We start from the raw sequence: 21,169 nt of genomic DNA, 5'->3' as shown, positions 1-21,169 counted from the left end.
TTCTGAATCATTACGGAGTTATTTTAGAACCTTCTGCCATGGATTAGAGAAAGACACGTCTCCCCTGCAGCAAATATTTCACAAAATTCTAAGAAGTCAAGGGACCTTTTTGATAAATAACGTACTAAGGACAGAACTACATACTGCAGTGCATTTTCTTAATGCTTGGTGGACTCATTAGAGCATCTTACACACTAATTCAAAGGCTATATCTCAGTTTTGTCAAAGCATGATTTTTAATTACTCTGTATCAAGCTCCACAATAAAGTAACACAGAAGATGTCCACACACAAAGAACACTAAGACAATACTGCTAAAGCTTCAAAAAATCATCCCTGTGTGTGGAAACTAAAAATGTCTTTTGAAGATAATGAGTAATAACAAAAGACATTTGAGTAACTTGGAACAAGACAACAATTTCTTAAAAATTATTTCCATTTTCAAGAATGCTTTCTAAACGAGCTTGGAAACCTTTTTATTTCCCATTATATTTCCAATCACTCATTATAATCACTAATCATTTATAGGAATAGAACAGTAGGTCTAAAGTAAAAGGAAATGTATTGTCACAGCAGAAACACCCAGCTAATACACTGATGTTGGTGTTCCAAGCTGCACAAGAGAGCCAGCCAACTATAAGGTTAATTGTTTTACTTTCAATACAGAGTATTCAGTGAATCAGTATCAGCAAATCTACCGGGTTTTAATGAGTTAAAATATTTTAATAGCATAGCTTTGTTCTTTAGTTTAATCACCTTTCCCTAAGGCTCTGAACAACATTTAAGCATGTGCTTAATTTGCTATTGAAGTCAACAGAACTTTCAGTGAATACTGGAAGTTAAACATGTGCTTAATGAGATTTACTGAATCAGAATGCGTAAAAATCGATGTGAGCAGAATCAAAGCCCAGAGGCATTAGTCAAGTCCACCCTGAGTTTCCCTAAAGACACAGGGCCTCTAAAAGGCAAATGAAAATTTTATAATTATTATGACATGTCTACTGTACATCCGTATTTCTGAAATACATAGCAAAACACATACCAGACTTTACAGGTCTTTAAAGTAGGAAAGGGAAAAAAACACTGAATTTACCCTGAAATACTAACTGGAGGCTTTTGTGGAATTTTGTTTGGTATCAGTAGTTCAGCAATACTCTTTGACAGGAGACAACAATTGATTTGTCTTATGTTTCCTCCAAGAAGAAAATGTAGTGTAATTAAAATGTTTTCACTGGGGGGAGGAGGGAATGGAGAGATGGAGTTAACATATATATTTTAGCTATCTGTTCCTCTGTGAAAAAGAAGGAATGTAATCCAATATTAGTATCTCACTTCCTCAGTCATTCAGGCAAACTCTGTAATCCTCTCAAACCTGCGTATGAACATCTGCATTATACCAGATTATACTCCTTCTCGGATTAAATTAAATTAAATTACCTGCATGCTTTTAAATCCCCTTTTTTACCACCAAGAACTATCATTTCTTCCTAGTGCGGAGGAGTTTAGTTTAGCAAATAGCAACTCAATGATCTTTGAGTGCAGCATATAAAACTGTTCTTTACTATTTTGTGTGACATTTAAATGGCTTAAGTGAGCATTTAATTGAATTGCAACTAATAAATATTTTCCTTGAGAATAAATATTAAAAAAAGGATTTGACTCCAAGAGAAAAATTCTTCAGAATCCACACTCACTATAAATGTTCAGATCTGACTTAGAATTATTTTAATTCTTTCTCTTCCAGCTTACATGGAGGATCTGGTTCTGACATCAAATGTCAGACAGACTTTTTTTTTTTCTGCCCAGAATAACAGCGTATTGGAGAAATGTTTAGCAATTTCTCTTAACAATATACTGTCACCAATCCTTTCTCTAATATACTGTCAAATCAGCAAACCTGTTAAAGACAAAATTTTGCAAATTTAAATTTTGAACATAACAATTGTTACTTCAATATGGCAATCATCAGCATGGAAGGAGTTAATCTCCCCCACTCTTTTTAAGAGTAAAAAAGGCTAGGAACAGCTGTCACTCAGGTGATGAATACAAGCTGCCAGCCTTTTAAGCAGCAGGTACAGCATTTGAGCTCTGAATTAATTAGCATTCAGAAAGCCTAAACACCGCTTGATAACTCCGCAAGATAATTTTTGTCCCTTCCTGCAAATTAATACTGCTATTAAGATGAGCAAGGACACAAAGCAGATCGTAATTGTACCCATTAAACAAAGTTTCACAAATAACAAATTGGAGGTTCTAGCCGAGAATGCATCAAGTCAAATAAAGAGTTGCTGCAAACAACACACAGGAATTCATCTTCAGTTTCTCACAGCATTCACAAAAACACATAGAATATGAATTCCTGTGTAAATGCATGAAATGTTTTCTGCATGTAAGCACAGGCTTCTCAAAAGTTCAAGTTTCTAAATGTTTAAATAGCGGCTTTGTCTCAAAAGCATTTGGGCTGCTTCCATACAAGAGCCCCTTTTAACATAAGCATAGACACTGAAATGACAAGTTAGCAAGGCCTCGGAGATTATACTTACAACATTTTAAAAAAACAAGGCCTCCACCAAATGCTGTTGCAGCACTGCATCTCAGTCTACACAACTTGGTGTGAAAAACCTTCCTCTTATATAAATAATTTCATTTAAACGATGAGCATATTTTAAAAAGCACAAAAATGATTGATATCGGCATTTAATGATGTTTAATAAGTGGCCATCTGTCAACAGTCAAGGAGTAAAAAAGAAGCACATTATTATTTCCCAAAAGATTAGAAATATTGATGCTAATTAAAAGGCACATTATCACTATCTCAAAGCAACGTCTAAACACTAATCAGACTTCAAGTCCAGTGAAGGGGAAGGGGGCAGATCTGTGGCTACGCGTGTTCCCCAAATGGGTTGAGTTGATAATCTCTAAACTGGTGTTATGATAGCGTGCAGATTGGAACTCGGCAAGTAGCAGTTAACTCCTGACTAGGTGGGCAAGCAATTAAACCCTGACCTGACATATGAAAGATTATTTATTTTAAACTTAACTCTTCAGAAGAAATCTTTGGTATATTTTTACACAGAACTGTAAAAGAAGAGAACTATGCTAAACATGGCATTTCACCTTTTTTTTTTCCCCAATTTTCCATACACAGTATTTTGAAACAAAATAAAACCTGGCATCGCGGTGCCCAAACGTACTATTAACTGCACTATGCTAAACTGCAATGTCATAGGTATTTTTAGCTGAAAAAAGGAATGATGTCACACACGCATAAGGGACTTGCATGGCCAGTTATGACTGAAACCCACACACAAAGTAACAAAACCCATAATCATGGTGTCTGTGAAGCATTTTTGACTATTTGGGCCTTTAAGAACTCCCGTCTGGGGTTCAGGGCTGCTACAGCAACTCATGCTGAGTGCTGTGGAGGAAGAAGGTGCACAAAGGTAGGTGGTTCAGGTGCTAATGTTTGCCTGGAGCTCTGCCTTCAACGTTAATAGTCAGCTTATTACCTTTTAAAATGTGGTATTTATTGACATTTTCATAATTCATCTCGATCAGAACCTCTTTTAAGCAAACAGACCTCTACTAACCTCAAAATCCATGCTTCATGTTTGAACAGAAGCAGTCAGCCGCCCATGACATGCTTTTGTCTTAGTATGCAAAAAGCTGACAAGACTCTCGGCATTTATTGCTTGCAGAGAGGCAAAGTATAGGCTGCTGGCAAATGCTTCCCTGCCCTTGGGATACAAGAGATGTGTAAGCAAGATATGACTGATCCCTCCTCCCACGTCACGGAAACTCTATGTACAGTCCCAGGTATAGCAATATTGACTGTCTGAGCCTTGCTCAAACGTTCACCAACTTTACGAGGCCAGCTGAACAGTTTGGTGGTGCCAGAGGAAAGAGGCAGGTGAGTGGTGCAGAATGCTCCAGCGCTGAAGATAAGCAAAGCACAGACAAACACAAAGTAAAAGACATACTGGGAACAGATGGCAAAAACGGGGATGAGAGAATCATATTGAAAGTATGGAAAAATGGTAAACTGAAAGTGTCACAGCCGTGGCTGCAGAAAAGCACAGGTATCCCGGCAACCGAGGCCCAAGGGCATGAGTACCCGTACATAATTAAGACCAGTCATTTCTTCCACCATATTTTTAACAGCAAACTTTTTCACCTGTAACTGCCACTATCAAATTACCATCTCCACAGTGCAAAGCCACCTCTAGTCTTCCTCCTCAGGTCAAGGAACACATTCATCACCATCAAGTGAAGCATATTTCTATTTCTACTTGTCATTTTCATACCATCGCTTCACACAGGTGTGACCTCTGATCCTGATTTTCCTTCCAACACTCCCCTGCCATACTCTCACAGTCCTCCATTATCTCCTCCCTAAGAAATATTAAAAGACTTAAGAAAGATGTCCCTGGTTTTGATTACCCTATTCCAATCTAACTCCTTGATCTTCAGCATAAACACTTCAATCATTCTGGCATTTTCATTGACTCAAATTAAATGCAGAGCCAGTAATTATTTCACAATCCCCTTGCCCTTTTATACACAGGTCTTCTGCCTTACACAATGACAAAGTATTACCTCCCAGATCCTTAAACGGTTCAGATACTTCAGATACGCTTTGGATATGAATCTGACACGAGGGGACTCTTAAGTAAACCTTGTGAGGCTTAGCCAGTACTAATTATTAGCAATTACAGTGCTTTTCTAATGTTGAGCTCCAATGCTCAAACATGATGCAAGCCATATAACCATACAATCGTTGCACTTATTAACAGGTTCCTCAGGGTGATCAGGAGCACTAGGTACAAGATCCCCTGTATTTTGCAGCCTGCTAAACATAAATTCAGTGGAGCTGATGCCAAAAGGGAAATTCACAGTACTATGTAGGTAAATTTGAGGCAGGATGTTTAGACAGACATACAGGAAAAAAACCCACCATCAGTATCCAGTTTTACTTACGTTATTTACTTCCATATTCACTACAGGTTTTTTTTAACTGTCACCAAATTCTTTATACTTTGTGCTTCACAGATTTGCCTTCTGACTCTGTGCGACTGTTGGACATTGTATAGCTGTCAGAGCAGAAGTGGAATGTATGAAAAGCTGGATAATTGTAACTTGGGGCATATGGCACTAAGGAGAATGTAGGAGTTAGTGGGAAGAAGGGGGTTTTGTTTTGATTTTTTCAAGAGTCCGGATATGACTAAAGCTTTTTCCGGTGGGCAAAGAAAATATCCCTTGTTTCTCTGTTTCTTCACAATTTGAAAAGTTGCTTGCTTTTTTTTTTTTTTTCCTTTTCTTTTTTTCTTTTTTTTGGTTGGGGGCTGGGGAGAGGAGAGGAAGGGAAGTTTAACATTAATTCTAATTTACATGAAAAATAATACACCTTCCTTCTGGTTCTCTTCTCCTGTCCCAAGAAAATACATTCTAAACCGGCCTGCATTACATTGAGGTTTTTACAAAAAAAAGCACAGAAATGAGCTAGCTGCTGTGTAAACATATCAGGCTTCATAGCTCACATGCATTGAAATGACCAGCACAGTTCGCTCTTCTCAAAGGTATTGCCTCAAGCTGATTGCTGACTCAAGACAAGAACACAACTCTGGTCACAGTGAGTTTCTGAGTATTTTCTCTGCAGCTGCAGGGTATAGAGGGTTTTCTGTTTGTTTTGCTTTTTTTCCCCTTTTTCATATGAAACCTCAGATTCTGAAGTACAGTTTGGCAGCACCAGGCTGAACTCACTGCCAGTTTCCTAGGGTACAGAATCTCTAATAACACAAAGCCCTGACTATCTTCTTGCCCAATAAATAATCAAAATTTTGCACCACGATCTTCCGTAAAAATATGACTTCTTGTTTTTATCTCTCAGTTGCAGCTAATCCTTTCTGTCAACGGGGTTTCATCCGTAACAAGTCTGCCTGTGACATGTTAAGTCCCAATGCATCTCTTAACAAATCCCCCATGCACGGCATGGTTCACAGAGTGCACAGGTTGCAAAAAGGGCCGCAGAGACAGAGCCTCTCTTCTCTAATGGGATCAGAAAGGCTGCGCTTTCACATGGAAGACGCTCATCAAATGAGAGGACGGGAGAGACAGCGCGCTGTCAGGGAAGTCCAGGCTTACGTTATCGCATTTCGGGTGCATAAGCAGAACAGAGCATTCGTGATATTTGTATTCTTGAACACCACTTCTCTCGGGTTGAATTATTGGTCACATGTATATTGCTGTCATGCTGGAAAGCTGACCCAGCCGATGTTTGCTTCATAGTCAGCAATTTTAAACAGCTTTTTTCTAGGCTTTAAGGGCTAGCATTGTATAACTACCTCTCTAGGACTTGTCCTTCTTTTTCTCCTCCCCTCTTCTGTTCCTGCTTCAATTTTACGCTCGTTCACTTTACCCGACATATCAGAGGAAAGCACACGAGGGAGTAAAAACTAGACAAACGTTTTTGCCAGGGGGGAATTACCAGAGGCTTCCCTTGGCTTCGCAGAAGGAACAATGGGAATAAACTCAGCGACAGCTGTTTGCTCTCCCCACTTTTAAAACCTGCCTGCCCCCCATCCCCAGCAGCCTACATTTAACGTACAGTTGTGGAGGGGAGGAAGGTGACAGACACCAGCGTGCTCTCCTGCTTCCTGCAGCACCTTCACCAAGCTCTCTTGTAAAACACTATTACACCGTGTGGCAGCTTTCTTCCACTGTCTCAAGGAAACAGCTCCGTTTTCATCTCATTGACAAACGAAAAGTGCGCTTAAATTCGCTATAGGGACACATGACACCTAGGGGATCATTTCTTTCAGTTATGTGGGATTTTAAACCAATTCCCACAGGGCTTGCTGGGCTTCCCTGAAATCTTCTGTCAAGCCAAGAGTTTCCGTTCCACTGAATGACCAGAAGTGCTTCAAAAGCTGCTCTTGATGGTGCCAAACTGCTAATAACAGAGATTACAGTGGCCATTGTAATCAAAAATTACAGGTACTCTAGTTTTGTCTTCTGAGATGCCTGAGAAAAAGAGTATGCTCTGTCTGTGTATACACCCAGACATTTTCTCTAGTAGAGAGAGTGAAACCATGAAACTGAGGGCATTTCGCAAAGGAGTTGTTTATATATTCTGTTCTCGGATAAATTAGATGGTGCAGCAGAATGACACAGCTAAGCACAGTGACAACGTGTTCACTCACATCCTGCATCATTTTAAATCCTTTCCGATTTAGCATCTTATAACACTTCAACAAATTACAAAAATTATTTATCTGTAGTAACTTTCAAACAATTCTATCATTTACATTATGTTTTATATAGTGATTTAATCAGTTGAGACACCCTAAGTATCCTTTATAAAATTTCACCTTGGGCTTCCTGCTGAAATGCTGGCATTACAAAACTTCCATGGGACATTTGCACTTAAGTAAACACTGTTTCAGGCACTTTGGAAACATTCATACACATTAGTCTATTAATATTGTTTCCTATATACAAAAATCCCAAATGAACCAGAGGCATTAATTAATAATGTGCATTAAAGGACAGAAATTTCTGCACATGGACTCTATAAAACTTCAAATACTTGCAAGATAAATACTTTGGTTTTGTGTAATAAGCAATGACAAAATTTTGCTTTTGATGAAACACTGGGACCTAATTTTTTGTTATATCAGTGCTTGTACCAAGCACAGATGGTAAGAAGTATGAATTTATTTTATGCTCCCTTTCATATGTTCATAGAAATATAAATTTAGGTTTATTGTATTGTTGCTAACTAAACTTGAGATTCATTCATCTTGGGAAAACATGCAAGGAACACCCAGATTCCTGAATGGATGTTGTTTGTTTGGGTAAAAGGAATTAGGCCACAGGCACTCTATACACCTTGTAATTAGGTGAGAACCTGAGGATTTAAAAAAAAAAAAAAAAAAAAGAAGAAAAAGAAAAAAAGAGGCATCTGAACAGATTTTCCCATCTGCTTTCAGAATGGCTGGTCAATTGGTCACCAGCTAAAGAACTCAAAAAAAAAAAAAAGGGGGGGGGGGGGGAGAGAGTTAACCTATGTTATTTCAGGGGCACACGTATCTCTGAGCAGTAACTCCACTTCACCTAATAAATTTGGTTTATGTGCTTATATCCAGTAACTTCTGCTGAATTGAAAAACCTGTTTAACCTGTTGGGTTTTTTTTAACTGAACGTGAAGGTAAAAAGACCTACTTAGACACCTTACAAATGAATCAGATCTGCTGGAGGAAGGTAATAGAACAAAGGATGCAGAAAAATGGCACCACTTCCTTGTAACGGTCAAAGACTTTGGCTTTTTAAGGCATCTGGTGATCTAAACAAGTCCACTGGGACCACATGGCACGTAAACAAATTACTATTTAGTTTAAACATCAATCAACAAGATCTTTACATTCAAACCCAGGTCAGCTGCACTGGCAGCTGTTAAAAGCAGTGACGCTCCTGTCTTACATGGAGGCTACAGACTGGAAGTACCTTTCTGCTTTTAAAACATCTCCCTAACACCTTACACTTTACAGATTTCAAAATTTATATAAATACATTTTATATTACAATACCTGGGGACCATCTCCTCAATTCCTTCCTTCACCCTCTTCTCCTACAAAATGTTGGAGGTTAAAAGCCAAACCCATTCCCCGTAACCAGCAACTGGTGCCATTTTTGTACATCACTCTGTGTTGCTCACCATCACGGCCATAATATACTTTAGACCTGGCTTTATGGGGTAGTGACACAATGAAAACTCTTTGAAAAAAAACACAAAAGGAAAAATACTGGCATAAAATGTCAATCACCAGATCAGAGGATGCTTGCAAAGAATTCTGTCGGATTACCCTCTTAAGTTCACGGCATTTGCAGAAGGGTAGCACCTCGCCACTCGGGCAGCGCAGCGTGAGCCCCAGAAGCCAGGCAGATAACACCGTATGATTCCGACACAACCGCTCGGCCCGTCAGACTGAATCCTCAAAATCCTTCACTGAAGCTGGCACATACAAATACAGGCTGAAATATGAGGGCACACTCGGGCGGGAGGTGGGGAAAGGTGCTGGGGCAAAACCAGGAAGAAATGAAAGCCACTCACAAAACCAGATAAATAATTTCCCTGGTTTTTTCTTTAACTGTTTGTCAAAATTTTATGTAGCTTTCTTTAATGAGGTTTTTTTCAGTATGAAGAAACACTTAACTTTGCTAAAAAGAGTCTGAATTTGTTAAATACATTACGAACAGCAAAGAACACTCACAAAGACATCCTTCCTCTTTGCCACGTAAAAATACATGATCAAATTGCAGGTGATGGACAGTCAAGAATAACAAAATCCGGCCTACTTCACTGCGAGCGAACAAGTTATGCACATAATCCCTTTCCTAGATATTCCTAGCACACTGTACAAGAATTTTAAAATGTGTCGCACATGATGGTTCTCCTAATACCTTTAATTAAAACACTACTAGAAGTTAAAATGAAAAAGGATTACTCCTTTTTTAATACACTAAAACCTCAAGCTCCTGTTATTTTACATTCTGGTAAAAAGGAAACGAACAATGAAGCCACATTTTGGAATTTAAGATAATTGTAAGATTTTAAGTTGAAGGGCAGGAAGGAGGCTTCATTTTTAAATTTGCTTTTACCAGATACAAGCCTTATGTTCTTTTATTATTACAAAGGCTCTCATTTAAAATTTCACCCCTTTAGACTCCCAACATTTGTTCACAAACTGCATCTTCCCTCTGCCCCAATATAAATGACAAACATGGGCTCCCACTACATGAAAGGAAGCTAGTTAATAGCTGGCTGTCTTAATAATTTCTGGCTGTCTTGTAACACCCTCTGCATTTTGCTCTGAATGCAAAATTCTTAATATTATCTTAGTTTTCATTGTGCTCAACACGCTAGCGTGGGACTACTTAAAACAAAACGAGGCTATTTGCTGTTTGCAAACTCTCCTGCTCCCATCTGACAAAGACATTTTATCCTCTCCTGGATAAACGCTGGGATACAAGGGCCCAGCAAGATGAAGGTCAACTGACTCCAAGATCCTTGCGCACCCATCTGAAAAGCCAGCAGGGCCACCCGCTAGGGGTATTCAGCACTTTTTAGCGTTCTATGGAGTCCAGAGAGTCACTCCCCTGATTTCAGTGGCAGCTGTAAGAACTGTAGTTGCTCAGGCCTCTGTCTCTTCACTCCAGGAATGAGGACATCAGTAGGTGCTGTCTGCTTCATGCGATGATGCCAAGTCCTCCACAGAGAAGACAATGACGGTGGCCATGCAGCCAGACAAGTAACAGGCTTGTCTCTTCTTCACAAGACTCCCACCTCATGATTTTGGCAACCAAAGGAGACAGGGAGCTCCTTCACAACACCAGCCTGATTCCTAGAGCTGTATCACTTTCAGCAATCAACAAATCTTCTGCGGACTATGATCACATCATTGAAACCGAATGAGGACAATCATATACAAAGGAGAAGACTTAAGCAAAAGTATGCAAGTGATTATAACTCTCTGACCTTCTTTTAATGCATAGGCTATGTACGTAATTTTGGGGATTTGGAGGCTGGGAAAAAAGATTGAAATTGGTTTGTTTGGATTATTGGTTTTTAAAGTAAACTGGTTGTTTGGATTTTTTTTTTCATGTAAACTGGAAAGCCAAGCTGATATCCCATTATGGAGCAGCATGTTGATGCTGGCAGGCATATCGTCATTCCAAAGATCCACTTATCAAAAATCTGGTACCTAAGCAATTGAAGTAAAAGACAGAGGTAGCCGATTATCTTCTGTGATAACAGGACGATAACATACATATCTGCTACTGTGATTCATAAAGTGTTTGCTAACAGCAGAGAAAAATCCTGAGTTCAATTCCAGATTCCTGACAAAGGTGTTACACTTATCACAGATCCATCCCACCCAGCTCCATCCCTCTTGCAGAACACAGCTCTAAAACGTTAACACCTCTGCTGAGCTTGAGACAACAGGGGTTTTCAGTGCCTTACTGTAACTTTGAACAGCTTAGGCAGATGTTTTACAAGAAAAAACAAAAACCATAATCCCTTAAGAATTTTCAAACCCTTTTTCAAAGCATGCGCTCTGCTTCATAATTAAAAAAACATATTGCTTATGTTTTAATATGGACAAAACCTCATTCTACTTCACACTTTGTCTCATAAATGCAACTGTTTCCAAACGAACTTTTGGGGAAAAAAAAGGCATGCCTGGGCACAGAATGGGTATCAAAATATCTCAATTCAAACAAGTGAAATATGAAGAACTTACGAGCAGCTGACAAAAATAATTAAAAATTAAAAGTAATAACGTAAAGTAAAAATGCTATCTGCTCCACCCACAATTATTTATATTACTGGAGTGCTCGAAGACCCAAACAGGCACACAGTTCCCCACCAGGAACTGTGGGACAACAAGGTCCCTGCTCTGAAAGGATTTAATGAATGTTGGCCTTAAAATCCTACGCTGATAATACTGCAGTGCAACTCCAGTGAGAGCTTGAGTGTAACTGTGCTGCACGAAGAACTGTGTCCCACTTACAACAACAAAACCTGATTTAACAGATTGGAATAAATTTGGGATCTAACTATAGTATGATGTAAGACAGAACATAAATTCATCGCCCCTGCCAATATATTTTGCGCAATCGTTCTGCCAGGCCGTATCGACCTGGAAAAAGAAGTATGCATATGTGTGCAAATCTGAGTGCATTACACATGCACCTCTTCGAGAAAGAACACCTATGCAGGATTGATGGCTACGAACAGTATTTCTAATGGCCTTTTTAATTGGCACTATGATGATTAATTGGGGCCTTCAGAGAACTCCAGGAGTTCTCATTACCAAACAGCATGGTGTCCCGGCACACTGCGTGGGTGACCGTTATTACTAAATAGTCACCAGATCATGAGACACAGATAAGATAAATTTTATACAAGTCTACGAACCCCAGAAATTGAAGCCTACTACTGAGGCAGTGGGAAAATTCTATTTCCTTCTTAATATGTTATTTCTGCAGTGCCCATATGCTCAAGGAAAACAGAAAAGGCCTTGAGAAAGATACTGAAAAAAGGCTACATGTATAATAAGGATTAAATACCGCATGCAGCACTTCTTGCCATTGTGAAAGTTTACATTTGCTCACAGAAACGCCCAGGATTGCAACTATCCCCACGGACAAGAGCAGGCTAACCAAGCTAGGCCTGGTTACTGCACGTCAGCGATTGCGGGGAGAAGGTATCTGCAGGAATGGCCATCAACACAAATACCTCAGCTACACCCGCTGCTGCTGCCTTTCACCAAGGAAAACGCCTGATGTGCTGGTTTTTGCACAAGACCCAGTTTATGTGTCTGCTGAGGCCGGCTAACCCGCCGCGGGCAGCCGGGACACGATGGGCAGCTGGCACGCAGGGCCAGGCGGGAGGAGGCAAGGCGGAGACGACCTCGAGGGTTTCTGCTTTTGCTTTTTGGGGGGTTTAGAAAGCTCTCATCCAGCTTCCTTCATCTGCCCTTCTGCCATTTCCCAGCTCAGCACCACAGCGCTCGCCTCCACGCTCACCGCAGCCCTCCTCAGCGCCTGCCAGGTCGCCGAGCCTGGCTACCCCCCTGCCACAGTTAAAGGAGCGTTTTGGGTCTCAAGGGCCTCCGGCGCCGCCACCTCCATCACCTTGAGGGGGACCCGGGCTGGCCCGGCGGCGCTGAGGGGCTGCGGCGGCCGGTCCCGGCCGGTTTCCCGCGCGCCGACAGGCGGCCAGGGCGGGACGCGGCCTGAGGAGACGCAGCGGGGCCGCCCCGGGCGGGGACGGGGAGGGGCGGCGGAGCCCGGCCCGCCGCCTTTGTGGCAGCGATGGGCCGCTCCCGGGGGCTCGGCAACACCGAGGGGGTGGGCGGCCGAGGAGACGGGGCTGCCCCGGGCCACAGCGCGCGGCCGGGACCGCGGCACCACCGCGGGGACATGGGGGAGGCTGGTGGCCGGGGCTTCCCTCACGGCCGGGTCCCGGGAGGGAGCGGTGCCGCGCTTGCTTTTACTTCTCAATACCACAGTCGGTGATTAAAAGCAGTTTAGCTGCCAAAAAAATTAAATTGATTTAAATTCCCCCGAACCAAAGCTGTTTCTAGCCGGTGACCGCACCTACACTGAAGTTTAGAAGTCTGCCATTTTGCTTCCTTGCTAAATAACTATTAGTAATACCAGTGTACCCCTGAATTAATAATACTGAGGTGCCAGTGTACCCCTGAATAACAATAATACTGTGGTGCCAGTGCACCTTGCACATCTGTAACCGTGAAGGCTAAGGGGCTTGGGTGTATTCACAAACTGGGTGTGTAAACCCATGAACGTCTCCGATACATCGTGAGGAAACATTTAGCCTTTTAAAAATATTCTGTAAATAATCTTGGATAACACTAACACCATCTTAAATTCTGTGAATGATTTAGGATTTTGTCGCGCACTGACAAAGGACTCAGATTCTCGTTAGAATTATGCAAAATCTTCTTACACAAATCTCCTGTCAGCTTCAATCCATTAAAAATAATAAAGGTATGCTCAAAATTAGGGACCAAAGCAAATTTTGTTTAGACTTAACAGATTCAATTTACTATGGTGTTAATCGGATAGCACTGATACACTTTTTACTTTGCCTTGACAACCTGATCTAATATGACATTTGACTCCATTTGCATCACATCATGAATCTATAAAATGCTGGTCACTACTCTGTTACCGTAAAAGCTTACAACTTAACACAGATTCAACCCCAGCTGCAGGTCAGAATTAAGCACTTGGGCTGTTACTAGGCAAAGCTGGTGCTCCCAAAGCATCATCCATTGTGCTGAGCATCCTGTGTTCATTCCTATGCAATATCCACTCCAAAACCAGAACCTGCAATAACGATTGTCCACCAGCCAGTGGAGAAGAAAAGCTTGGATCATCTCTTGCCCAGTTAACTGCTGTTTCATTCTTTTCCTTTCCTCTTCCCACTCCAAAAAAAAAAAAAAAAAAAAAAAAAAAAAAGTGGGGGGCGGGGGAGTCTTTGCTGCATCTGAAAAGGCTCTCAGCCTAACTGGAAGAAGATAGGTAATAGATATGATAACCAGCAGAATATAAGCCCCATGAAGAGATGGGAGTAGCCTCCAAGAATACTTTTCTTAAAGAAATAAAAATAAAAAAATTTACTCTTCTGATGAGGACAATGTTGAGGGCTGTTTCCTGAGCTGAGCCCATACTGCTAGATGCCAGCCAGGGTTAGGGGCTGCACACCCCACATACCCACGAGGCACACGGTTGTGTACAGGCTAGTTTGGGGGTTTGCTTTCAGTTGCAGCCTTCTGTTAAGAAACCCACCTATTCTCCAAGAAACGTATCTTCTCAAGTGCATCTCCGGCTGACTTGCACCAGAAGGATATATTGCAGTAATGTGTTTTTCCGTCTCATTTTGTGAGCTAAGTAAAGGCAATGCCAAAGGAAAACAAGCCGACCAAACAGTTGTCAGGAAAGCGTGCTTCTTTAGCCATGACAGTAATGCTGGAGTAAACTGGCTTTGAAAGATTTCAGAGTTTTGTGTCCTTAAGGATTTTATGAACCAGTTTTAAATGCATCTGGATCATTAAGAATTAGTTTAAGTTGTACTTCCCTGGGAAAGAAACTACCATAAATCAATCCTGTTTTAAATACACATGAACAGCTTAAAATTGCATCGTATGCCATCACTAACATGCATTAGCTTCCAATTCCAAAGTAGATTTAAGTTGCACTACAGAGCTGAAGATATCATTCAGAAACAGATGTTGAAGTGTCATGAAAAGCAACTATCTTACTGAATAAGTGAACTTCTTTACAGCATTAAAAAAAAAATAGACAGGTTAAATAATAGATGCCCTATTCAACATTTTTAGATGGTGTAAACACCCACCTCTATGAATCACAAATCATTGGAAATTGCCATGATTCTGGAAACGGATATTAATCTCCTTGAAACACATGCCCTTGTACTCATGATGCACGGCAAGGCTGCCCAGTAGAAGCTCATAGAAAAAAAAAAAAAAAGAAAAAACAAAATCGGAAGAACTGACACACGTGACACATTTGTAAGAATAATTGAGCTGGTGAATCACAAATCCCAGTCTTTTTTGCAGGAGCGCTGTTTCTACAGAAAAAATAATAATAAAAAAAAATTAAAAAACCACACCACAGAAAAAAAAGCCCAACAAAATATGGCTCTGTTTTGAAGCGATCTAGATTTTTTTTGCCATTCTAAAGAAATAAGGGTACTAACACACTAACTGTTGTTAAAACGAACCTTTACTTCACGTTTGATTTAATAAAGAGTTTGTAAAAATACTGCGACACAAATGAACTCAATATGTTCTCTTCCCTGGCCTCCAGTAGACAGAAAATTATATTTTCAAAATCCATTGACATGAGTCAAATTCTCTTGCCTCTAGAACTTTTATGGTTTCAGACATATCTGACATATCATTTTTGCTACCCTCTTGTTAACTCTCTCGAATCATTAACGGCATTTCAGTGTACAGGCGGAGAACGCTAAATTAAAGAGTAGATTTCAGTTTTTAAGCCCCAGGGCAGAAAAGGTTGAGCACATCACAGAGGAAATGTATTTTACTTCCAACTTGGATTGCCTGTGCTCTCATTACATTACCTCAGCACCCCTTCAGCTTCTGTGTGAAGCAGAGGTATATTAAGCTCTGAAGGGAGCTCATTCTTCTGTCCTATAAGCTAAAGAAAGACATTTCTGGAGTGATGAGAACTGCTTGAGTTGGATGGAGAAGATACTTGAAAATGCCTCGTGGGGTTCCAGCCATACAAGCCTAAGCATAATAGCACTGAATTGGGGGTGTGGCACACCAGAAATTTATAACTGCTGGTGGACAAAGCTTTTATTGCCTTTAGAAACACTAAGATGAAAGGGAAAAACAACTCTGTATTGAGGGAAAGGAGGGGGGGGGAAAAAAAAAAGTGAATGCACACAATGGGTTTTTTATATATTACCGAGACGGGCTTCTATTGCTATGGGACTTCTCTCATTCATTGAGCTAAGAGGATAATTTTGTGGTGTGTCAGCAGACCAACTGAAGGACTTAACTGCAGCGAGGAGGCCAGTTGGTTCATGCACACCTTGACAAATGGCTAATTGCAGCTGTGGGCTGTTTTGAAATTCTGAGCATTCGTATGTCAGCTAAAGAAATCACAAGTGAAGTCTGGTAGAAAAGGAGAAAGGAAAAGCACAGCACGGAGATGGTGAGAGAGGGAGGGTTCATTACACACAGCAGCGGAGTAACTACAAAAGGACGTGCAAGAAGAGCACCACTGTGCGACTGGTGCCAGTCATGAGAGGTGTCTAGAGACATTTGGCATAGAAAGCAAAAATACAACAGAAAAATTAAAGTGAACGTGTATCTTTTCCCACAGTTCTTAAAACTACAGATCTGAGTTCCAAGAAAACGGGTATTATGAAAAAAGAAAAAAAAGAAAAAAACACCCAACCAAAAGACCCACACCAAAAAATTCCCATGTACCAAACAAACCAACCTCCTTCTCACCCCCATCTCTCTTCCCTTTCCAAACCCAGCAACTCTAGAATGAAAGAAAAGAAGAAGAAAAAAAAAAAATCAGTTCAGTTACATAAAGGCAGGAAGAAAGAAGCTTTGAACACGGTGAAAATCAGGGATAAGATGACTGCATAGAAAGCAAAAGAAAGCTGCACCAGCAGAGTAAAAAACATAACCAAGCCTAAGAAATGTGACTATTCACAGAAACCTCATTCCTACCTTAGTCATGAAGGACATCCTCTCACAGGGCCTAAGCTACCAAAAGGAAACTGTTGAATTGCCTTTCCTCAGCCCGGGCCCTCAATGGACACCTTCATCAACGTCTTTCAAGTCTGCACATAATCCTCATTCTGTAATGGCTGAAGATGCGCAGCATAGTTTCTTTGGGGACTGATACTTTATAAGAGATGGTTGTGAAAGAAGGCTGCCCAAAATATCTCAAATTAGTTTCAAAAAATCCACTCAATACAGCCCGCTTTTCAAAATACTGGCTTTTCATGCAGCATTTGGCAGTCTAGCTCCTCTGAAGAAATAAATTCAATTTAAGAGGGGAAAAAAGGTACAATTTGCTATAACTGGAAAAGGCAAATCAATACTTCATAAGTATGGTATGCGCTAAGATAATTAATTTTCCACAATATGCTCAAATCTCAGCAGTGAAAACAGTATAAAACCAAATTAACGACTAAATATTCTGCATACTAAGAGCAAGAAAACACTCTTTCATTCTTATTAAATAGATTAAATGAGAAAAGGTTTCTATGGCTGTCAAACTGCAGCCAGTCTGAACACCTTGAATTCTGAACCCTATGGATAGTATCGTAATTGTCTTTTCTTAAGGGTTTGTTAGAAGCTTCATATTGTATCAAAAACCTTTTTGAAGGGAAAGGCAACCTTTAAAGGTCTCATTCATTTGGACTGTGCCTCATTTCCATTATTCCCAAAGCTCATGTAGATTTTATCCCTCTCGTTCTTTGCAAGGTCATATTCTTCTGTCATTTTACTCATTACATCCTGGGCTTCAAGATCAGCAAACACAGCCTTAAATGCACTTCACCCTCACGCTAAAAAAAAAAAAAAAAAAAAAAAATTTCCTTCAGAAAAGGCGATTTTGACATTGGCTGCCTGCAGTTTGACTCCCTACCGCTTCGCAGTGAGATCAAGAATAATACTTCACTTTATAATGCTCACCTCGAGATTGCGTCAGTAATGAAACACTCCAAGCAGGGATCAGTTAGAACAGCAAATGGCTTTAACATTTCCAGGGAGCAAAGGAATTGAAACATACCACACTCCACATTTTCAGAACAAAGAGGGGACTAAAAGACACAGAAATAAAGAAAATAACAAAAAAAAAAAAAATTCTTCATGGTGGAATGTCTTGAAAGAGTGAAGGTGTATGGCCGAAGTAGCTGCTGTGCTATATAAGGCACTGTAGTTTTGTTGACCACATCTTAAAATCAACAGTGAGTGCTAGATAAATTCTCACCAGAATATTTTTCTGTAAGTATTTCAACCTATTTCCACTTTTTGATAAAAGCAAATACATGACCAAAAAGCCTTCCTGAAGGAAAGCATTGCACTGCAACGGTTTCATTGAGATTAGTTGTAAATTTATTCCCAAATTTCTAACACCATACACAGATATACACAGGAAGTTCAAAAATATAGAGAGCAAACGCACAAGCAGAAACAATAAAATAAAATCCAGTCATAAAATCTGCCCCCCTCTGAGTGGGATTTCACAGAACCTCAACTGGAGGAAAGTAGGCAATAAAAGCAGATCTGTGGGTGTTCGCACTATACACAAGAATGCATGCAGGCGTATCTCACTGCATGATATACAAGTTATTTCACTGGAAATTTCACATCTTCTGACGTGTCGTCCCTACAGGCCAAGAATCTGATCTAATTTTGATCATTTCTGACAAGGTATTTTTATACAGCGATGCATGGACAGAATCCAATGCCAGCCTTGCGCCATTAGAGAGCAGGGGAGAAACTGTTACCTGCGCCTCTTCTGAGGCCAGAGCCTCTGTAATGAACAGAGGACTTCTCCCCTTCTTTGAATCAAAGCAGAAACAGTAATTTGCTTCTCAGTTTTTCAAAATTCCTAAGCGCAGTTTTAGCCTGAAGGGTGACAAGTTGAATATATTTCCTCCTATCTTTAGATCTCCTCCATGTGCCTTCAGTATTTAGTCTGAAGCCAGATAGGGAGATGATAGCTGGTTAGAAAGCACGAAGCCTGACTCTGTAACTCTTGGAAGAATAGCCAGCTACAGACAAATATTTTTATTGTGTGCATGACGTTTAATCTGAGTCACGATGAGAAATGAAATGCAAAAATTTCACATCTACAATTATATCCCCTACGTTCACTTTTCAGAGCATGACTACATCCCTAAAAGAAAAAGGCTTAAAACTGTGCTTTCCGATGCAGTGAATTGTTACTAAGCTAAAACGGGGCTGCGGGGATGATAGTCTGGGTGTGTGAAGCGGTCGCTCAATGGGATGAGGCCTAAGAAGATCATAAAAGGCTGCCGGTGACGCCAGCTAATGAAGTCACTCCTTCAGCTCAAGGGCTTTGGTACTGTCAGTCTTGCACTCAGTCCTTGCTGAATATGTATCTATCGGTTTAGACTTCAAAGCTTCCATGTGTATTTTAAGCCTACTTAAGGAGAAAACTATAGTATTAAGGGTTTTTTATGTAACAGTAGCACTGAGAAATAAAACCAACAACCCATTTTCTGAGAAACTGTGAGTTCGAAATAATTCAGAGTGATCACGGGAAACAGAAAAAACCCTATTTCTTGATTTTGATATTTGCAAACAAGCTAACACAAGCACCACTATATATTATCAGCCACTCAGACTTGCCAGTATTCTTAAAAGGCATGTAAATATGTTAGATTATAGCAAAATGATGTAATATAGATATATTTTCTCTGTTCTGTATATCTCCGTTTTGTAGTTACAGTAAATATTTTGCCATATTTTAATTTTAAGATACAACCGAATGTATACTAGCAGGAGGGAAAGTTTTCCATTAAAGAACATAATACTGGAAAATCTAATAAAAATACCTTCAGAAAGTCCACAAGGATTTTAGTTCAAGGCTTTCTTATTATACTGTTAAATGATTTAATGTCCACTCTGTGTATGAAGCAATGTTATTTATTGCATACCTTCTTCCAGAAGAGCACTTGAATATTTGCAGAGAAGTACAAATACATCATAAATTTTCCTGTAACTAACATTAAAAATGAAAACAACTGCTTTGTATTAAAGAATTACACAGTGCCAAACAACAAATTTGGAAGAAAAGCATCAAAAATGCTTAAACTGGATCTTGACTGGTACGCTTCAGTTGCATTTATCCCAGGGTTAACGTCAACCATCTTAGATTATTTAAAAGCTACGTTATTTTCCACTGATCTTGTTTTTCTGTTCCCATTGTCGTACACAGATACCAAAAGTTTCTCTATTGTAGACAGTATGCCAGGTTGCCATCCCACTGGTTTGCTGCAGGTTACTGGAAAAATCTAACACTTATCTAAGACTTCTCTGCTGATGTAGCAGTGTGAAACAGCTCCCACGTGCATCAGACCTGGACCACCGAAGGGGCAGAGCCGCATGCCAAGAACGGGGCTGCCTTTGGCTGCAGTGAGATCAAAGCCTCAAACAGAGGGCATGCGTAATTGAGCAAGAGCAGCTCATTTTTTTTCTTTTAGCCTGGTTTCAAAACCCCTTTGCTTTCTCCTCAAGTTAGATGGCAAGTGCTCACATGGCTCAGTGACACCTTCTGCACATGAACGGTGCTTCTGTGTGTATAAAAGGAACAAAAAAGGCATTCTCAGCAACAAAACTTTGTTCAAGGAATTGAGCAGAATTTCTTCAAAGGCACCTTGGGAGTTTGGTTTCCAGGCCAAAGGTGAACTTCAACATAATAAAACCTGTCAATTCATAATCTAGGGCACTGCTGAATCACACCAGCTACATTTCAGAGTTAAAACTCAGCTTTCTACAACTCAGATATAGTATAATTCAAGAAGTAGGAATAAAAGAAGTAGAAACATTAGAAAAAGCTCGGAATGGTACAAAAGAACGATTATGACCAAAAAAAGTAATGGGAATGTCTTAAATGACAGAACAGAATTGAGTTACAGCATCAAAACCTAAAGGATCACTTGCAACGATGCAAGGGTAAGGAGCACCTTCCCCCAGAATGCCCTCCTTGTAAAATAATTTGTACTAAAGCGTGACACCAGAAAAGAGGATGGGATAAACACCAGCCCCAGAGAGCAGGGGTGGGCTGCCAGCTGCCAGGGACTTCAGTGGAAGACGTCAGTCTTTCCAAAACCAAGGGGAATGTCTGGGACTTACCGGAGTATTCCCATCACACCAGAAAGTCTTGTGGGGAGGTTTGGAAAGGAGAAACCTGCTGTGCGAGGAGTTGGATATTGGGGCTGACCCAATCCTCAGTGAAGCAGTTTGAGTTGACTCAACTTGGAAGTACAAAGCAGTTGGCAAGAGGGACAATTCAAGCAACAGGAGCCTGAACTGAGACTT

General features: G+C 40.4%; 1 protein-coding gene across 3 annotated transcripts in view; it reads right to left on the bottom strand.

Annotated features, from left to right (window-relative positions):
• MACROD2 (mono-ADP ribosylhydrolase 2) overlaps positions 1–21,169 on the bottom strand; it is a 901,283-nt gene that overhangs the window by 493,767 nt on the left and 386,347 nt on the right. The window lies entirely within an intron of this gene.

Source organism: Strix aluco, chromosome 3 (assembly GCF_031877795.1).
Source record: "Strix aluco isolate bStrAlu1 chromosome 3, bStrAlu1.hap1, whole genome shotgun sequence".
In the NCBI taxonomy this organism is placed as follows: domain Eukaryota; kingdom Metazoa; phylum Chordata; class Aves; order Strigiformes; family Strigidae; genus Strix; species Strix aluco.
Note: the sequence above shows the minus strand (reverse complement) of the source record. Positions and strands in the feature narration are given on the sequence as shown.